Source organism: Panthera onca, chromosome X (genome assembly GCF_046562875.1).
Source record: "Panthera onca isolate mPanOnc1 chromosome X, mPanOnc1 haplotype 2, whole genome shotgun sequence".
NCBI classification, from domain to species: Eukaryota; Metazoa; Chordata; class Mammalia; order Carnivora; family Felidae; genus Panthera; species Panthera onca.
Genome location: NC_138357.1, coordinates 47,352,875 through 47,360,139, shown reverse-complemented (window position 1 = coordinate 47,360,139; position 7,265 = coordinate 47,352,875).

Below are 7,265 nucleotides of genomic sequence, written 5' to 3'. Positions count from 1 at the left end.
CAGACTTCAAGTTATATTACAAGGCTGTAGTCATCAAACAATATAGTACTGGCACAAACACAAACACATAGATCAATGAAACAGAATATAAAACCCAGCAATATACTCACAATTATATGGTCAAGTAATCTTTGATGAAGCAAGAAAGAAATGATTTGGGAAAAAGATACTCTCTTAAACAAATTGTGTTGGTAAAACTAGTCAGCTACATGCAAAAGAATGAAACTGCACTACTTTCTTACACCATACATAAAAATAAACTCCAAATGGATTAAAGACTTAAATGTGAGACCTAAAACCATAAAAATCTTAGAAGAGAGCACAGGCAGTAATGTCTCTGACATCAGCCATAGCATCATTTTTCTAGATATGTGTCTTGAGGCAAGGGAAATAAAAGCAAAAATAAATGGTTGGAACTACATCAAAATTAAAAGTTTTTGTGCAGCAAAGGAAGAAATCAACAAAACTAAAAGGCAACCTATTGAATGGGAAAAGATACTGCAAGTGACATATTCAATAACAGGCTAGTGTTTAAAAGATATGAAGAACTTTTACAATTCAACACCCAAAAAACAAATAATCCAATTAAAAAATGAGTGGAAGACACAAAGAGACATTTTTTTTCCAAAGAAGAAATCCAGATGGCCAATAGACACATGAAAAGATACTTAACATCACTTATCATCAGAGAAATGCAAATCAAAACTACAGTGAGATATCACCTCACACCTGTCAGAATGACTAAAATAAACAACAGAAGAAACAACAGGTGTTGGCGAGGATGAGGAGAAAAAGGAACCCTCTTGCACTATTGGTTGGAATGCAAACTGGTGCTCCCACTGGGAAAATAGTATGGAGTTTCCTCAAAATGTTAAAAATAGAAGTACCCTGTGATCCAGTTATCACATTCCTGTGTATTTACCCCCAAAATTCAAAAATATTAATTCAAAGGGATACATGCACACCGATGCTTATTGAAGTATTATTTACAATAGCCAAATTATGGAAGCAGCCCAAGTATCTATCTATCTATCTATCTATCTATCTATCTATCTATCATCTATCTATCATCTATCTATTGGAATATTATTCAGCCATAAAAAAGAATGAAATCTTGCCATTTGCAACAAAATGGATGGAGCTAGAGAGTATAATCATAAGCAAATAAGTAAGTCAGAGAAAGACAAATACCATATGATTTTACTCATATGTAGCATTTAAGAAACAAAACAAATGAGCAAAGAAAAAAAGAGAGAGGCAAATCAAGAAACAGACTTTTAATTATGGAGAACAAACTGATGGTTACCAGAGAGGAAGTTGGGAAGGAGATGGGTGAAGTAGGTGATGGGGATTAAGCAGTACACTTGTGATGAGCACTGGGAGATGTATGGAATTGTTGAATCACTATATTGTACACGTGAAACTAACATAATACTGTATGTTAACTAACTGGAATTAAAACAAAATAAAGAAGGCGATGTGTATGTGTGTGTGTGTGTGTGTGTGTGTGTGTGTGCATGTATTGTGTGTAAATATTTGGGGCTATGTATTTTAACATACTTTACACGTATATTGTTTTATTTTGAAATAATAGGATCTTTTTAAAAGTTTATTTACTTATCTTGAGGGGGGAGGGGCAGAGAGAGAGGAAGAGAGAATCCCAAGCAGACTCTGCATGCTATCAGCACAGAGCCCGAAATAGGGCTTGAACAGATGAACTGTGAGATCATGACCTCAGCCCAAGTCAAGAATCAGATGCTTAACTGACTAAGCCACCCAGGTGTCCCTTGAAATAATAGGCTCTTACTGTACAGTATATAATTAAATTTTTTCCAATTGTAAAGTATATTGTTACTGTATAGTGTATAATTATATTTTTCCAGTTGTAAAGTATATTGTGAGCACTTTTCAATATCAATACAGGTTTTTTTCATGATCATTTTGTGATTCAGTTTAAAACCAGTTGTTTTTTTTGTGTGTGTGTGTTGGAAGTATCAGTACAATTATTTTTCACATTATGAGATTAATATGTGGTTATTGAAATAAAATGAAACAATTATGGAAATACATTATTTGAAGGCAAAATTTAACCTCTATGTCTCTTATCTCACTCCACGAAGCCACTATTGCTTTTAGGCTATGTGTTCTTCCAGCTGTTTTTCCTTGCTAATTACTTATTAACTTAAATATATCAACAGATTATATAGATACACATATAGTTTAATATTCTTTTGCAGAATATATTCACAATTTTCTGAAATTATATCCATAATATTCTGAAATATTGTCTTATTTTCATTTCTATAATTAATTAGAGTTGAATTTTTTTCATATTTTATTGTCAGTAGTATTCCTCTGTGAGATTTCTGCCTCTTAAGTATTTATAAATCTCCATTATTATTTATAAAAGTTTTGATTTATAAGGCAGTACAGCAGGTGTTTGAAAATGCACTGGGGGGGGGCGCCTGGGTGGCTCAGTCGGTTAAGTGGCCGACTTCGGCTCAGGTCATGATCTCGCGGTCCGTGAGTTTGAGCCCCACATCAGGCTCTGTGCTGACAGCTCAGAGCCTGGAGTCTGTTTCAGATTCTGTGTCTCCCTCTCTCTGACCCTCCCCCGTTCATGCTCTGTCTCTCTCTGTCTCAAAAATAAATAAACGTTAAAAAAAATTAAAAAAAATAAATAAAAATTAAAAAAAAAAGAGAGAAAATGCACTGGTGGGTATTCTTCACTGTCCTGATCATCTCTAGGTAAATTCAAGTCCCCTAAATAATTAGATTCAAGGCCTAGGAGGCTTCTGGTTAATTAGGAAAGATCTTGGGCCTAAGTAACCTGGAAACTTGGGACAAGTTACTTAACCTATGAATGTTATAGTCTTCATCTGTTTAATGGCAATAATTCTGGCTACCTTGAATGGTGGTTATTAAGAATAAAAAAGATGAAATATAATGTTTACCCCATAGAGTATAAATTATATAAATGTTACGTTCACTCCCCTTATTTCACCTTCCCAAATTGCAACACCAATACTTCTGCCTGAACCCTCAGGAACCAGCTAATTCATGTGACTCTTAGTTGTCTTAGCATAATGTGAACATTTTAGCCCTACAATTGTCAATACAAAGAATTGTTGCATTAGTTACCATATATGTGTGATACAGATGACACACTAAGAAAATAATCAAACCCTTTTGTGTTGTTTCACTTTCCACATTACTTTTAGAGAAGTTTTTCATTGAGTCCTGGAAAGACAAGATGCTACATGAGAACAAAGCATAATAGCTGGTCTGTTTGAGAGATATTTGCATTGAGGTTCAGGTGATTGTGTTGCAGTTATTATGTTCATGTCACTTATCTTCTTTCAATTTCATTTTCATAACAAAATAATCCTATATGTAAATTGTTAATAACCTGGATTTTGAATACACACAGTCCACTACCATAACTTTGCCAATAACTGATTGATCTTGCACAAGAACTTAATTCTCTAAGCCTCTGTTTTTCTCTACACAGGGCATAATAGTACTACCTATTCTACATGGTGGTAGGGAAGAATTAAATAGGTAACACATGGAACCGTCTTAGCATAGTGACTAGCACATAGTTGAGTGCTCAGTTAATTTTAGCCTTTATTGCTATAAGTATTCCTCTCAACCAGGGCCAGGACAAAGGTGAGGGAAATGAGGGAAGTGAGGCACCTAGGGCACACCATTTAAGGGGACACATTCTCTCAGGATGGTATAAATGCCCATCCCACACCTGGAGAATATGGAGTATCTCTATGAGAGGGAGGGCTTGTTTTAGGCAGGCTGCACCATAGTCCATGGCAGGATTTCAGGTGGATGCTTTGTTTTTGCCTATTAGGGAATCCAGAGAACTCTGAGCATCTGCAGTGTGCGTGGCACTGTGATTTCTCCATTATATGTTTTACCTAATTTATTCATTACTCATAACTCTGATGTGAGTAATTCTTATCTCCGTTCCACAGATCAGGAGACTATGGCAGTAAAAAATGAAGTACTTTGTTTTGGGCCACACATTTACTAAGTGGGTAAACAGAGATGACAATAAGTGTCCTTTTGACTGCCAGCTCCACATTTCTTCGAGTATACCACAGAGCCTCAGCTGTAAATCTCACATTTATAAACCAGGGGTTATTTTCTTACTATGTTAATGTGTAACAAAATTAAAATGCATATGCATTTTCTGATACATAGGTCCTAGTCCTTTCTCTTTCATTCACTAACTGTCTTATTTTGGGCAAGTCATTGAACTTCTCTGTGCTCTATTTTATCACTTGTAAAAGTAAATGAGTTAGATGTCATTGTCAAGAACTATTTTATGTCCTATAATTTATTATTTCATTGTGCCTATTACTTACCTTTGTTTCCCTGCCTTCTTTTTCTTTTTATATGGCAGCAGTGTGCAAAGATGCCCTTAAATACTTTGGGAGTGAAACTCTTTCTAAAACGAACCTTTAAAAGTAAGAAAAATATTACAAAATGAAACTATAAATCTTCTGTTTTATATAACAGAATATCATATGGATATAGAGTAATACAAGGTATATTTATTTGGAAGTGTTCAGGATACAGAAATCATTTTTTGGCTTTGAGTTGGGGTTATACTAGATAAAAAGTTAAGAAATAAATCAAGCAGGGGCGCCTGGGTGGCTCAGTCGGTTGAGTGTCCGACATCAGCCCAGGTCATGATCTTGCGGTTTGTGGGTTCGAGCCCCACGTCGGGCTCTGTGCTGATAGCTCAGAGCCTGGAGCCTGCTTCAGATTCTGTGTTTCCCTCTCTCTTCCCTTCCCCTGCTTGCACTGTGTCTGTCTCCCTCTCTCTCTCAAAAATAAATAAACATTAGGGGCGTCTGGGTGGCTCAGTTGGTTAAGCGTCCAACTTCGGCTCAGGTCATGATCTTGCGGTCCATGAGTTGGAGCCCCACGTCGGGCTCTGTGCTGACAGCTCAGAGTCCAGAGTTTGTTTCAGATTCTGTGTCTCCCTTTCTCTCTGACCCTCCCCTATTCATGCTCTGTCTTTCTCTGTCTCAAAAATAAATAAACATTAAAAAAATTAAAACAAATAAATAAACATTAACAAATTAAAAAAAAAGAAATAAATCAAGCAAAACCTGAGTGTGTTGGCTGTGACTATAAAATAGTAACTCTGATTTTTTTTGAGGATTATAAACTGCTTGTGCAGTCAGTTGCCAAAGTCTTGATCAATGATAATCTCATTGCAGAGGTGTATGGCTTTATAGGAATGGAGGTCTATTGTGAAGAACAAACCTGGTCTGCAGTTTAAATTCTGGTGCTGGTGAGAAGTGACAGTGGTGTATCTCATTACTGTGTTATCACTTGAATACAGAAAGGGGGCATCTAGTTTAGAAGAGGACACCATGGATAAGATAGAGGGGAGCTAGATGATATCTCTTAAAGCAAAGGACATACTTCAGTTTGATGGGGACTTGAGTGAACTCTGAATGCTTAACTGGGTTCTATTTTGCAGTAAAATGATAATCAAAAACTTTAATTAATGGAGATTTAAAGTATTTTCACATTCTTCTCCTAAAGCTGGAATGGCACTCATGGTAATGAGTCTAAGGCCTGTGCCTTTGGCAGCAATTAGCTCTAACCTACAATATATTGGTTCCCTACATTTGGGAAATTTGAGTATAAGATACATCTCATTTTTAACCTTCACAATCCTGGATGACTGAAAAGCAGTGGAATTCAAATAAATGAGGTCAAAAGAGTTTGAAGGAATTTACCCAAAGTTTTCACAGAGATACTGGGTTAGGTCTGTTAGGACCCAGAAAGATCTCCCAACTTAATTGGACTCTCCAGAAGCCAAGCCAAAGAAATTTTTTCCCCTTCTGAGTGTCTTGCCTTTTAAGGTATTCTCTGATATTAACATTTAGAAAGTAAAATAAGAAGACAGGAAAGCACATGGTACATAAGAAGTGCATGTATAATGTTATTTGGTTTCACCTTTCTCCACTCCCCTCTAGAATTTCCTTTGGGAAGGGAACTCTGACTTGAAATAGAAAAAACAGTTCTCTTTTAGGAGAGGACATTGGGCATAAGGAACAACAGGAATTCTAAATTGCATAGGTCACCGTTCCAGGGGTGAGGTAAGCCCAAATCTCTCCCAGAAATCTGCCACTGTGTTGTGTCAGAAAGAGCTACATAGAAACCTTCTCTTTAATGAGAATTGACTATGCTCTAGACCATGATTAGATCTCAATAAATATTTTGTCCGATCTAGTTGCATTGAACTGACTCTTAAGTAAGGTTTTGTAGGTCTTAGCTATATTCAATGGAAACCCTTCTAATAAAGGTGACCACAAAGTTCCACAAAACCATGGATCAAAAACCCAGTTTGGCAAGATGGGGCAAGTAGATAGACAACAAGCAGAGGAAGGAGCTAAATATGAAATTTAGCCGGATAATCCACAAAGGCACTCCTGTATCTGTGAAGAAATTTTGTATAGAAATGTATCACAGCTAAGATAAAAGGATGTTTCTCTGAATGTATATTTCCTGATTGAACAAATTAACGAGAGGTGCAGATTTGGGAGTTGTCAGGAAATAAAAGAATACACTATTTCAATTTTTTTATATCCATAAAAAATTTTCAAATGTTTTGTACTATAGTGTACATACTGTTTCATAATCTGTTATTAAAAAGTACAATTAGTATTGTTTCTTCTTAACAGAAATCAATGCTTTTCAGTTGCCACAAAGGTAATCGCCACCTGCTGGTCAGGGTCAGAATTACATCTTTCAACATCTCTGAGAGGAGGCTCTGCAAGGATTTGGGGAAGGAGGGGCCTCTGGTCTGACCCACCAAACAGGGCTTGCTGGAGGCTTGGATGGCACAGGTAGGCCTTCCTGCAGCGTCAGATACTGTTTAGTTCTCTGAGCTCTTGACAGGAAGTTCTATCCCTGTCTCACGGAAGAGACAGCCGCCAGTGTGAGTGTCTCTGAGGGAGTGTGTAACCTAGTGTATTTATCTGTGTGTGTGTGTGTGTGTGTGGTGTATACGTATGTGTATATTTTGTATTTTGGGTCATATCTTTTACACACATTTGCTTTGTACTATGTACTTATACACATAGGTGTATTACCAACAATAAATGGGATCACATTGTACATAGTGTATAATCTGCTTTTTATGCTTAAAGGTGAATGCCGTTCTAAGTGAATAGTTCTATAACATTATTTGTACGAGCTAAATCATATGTTTCTTGTGCTTTGAAAAT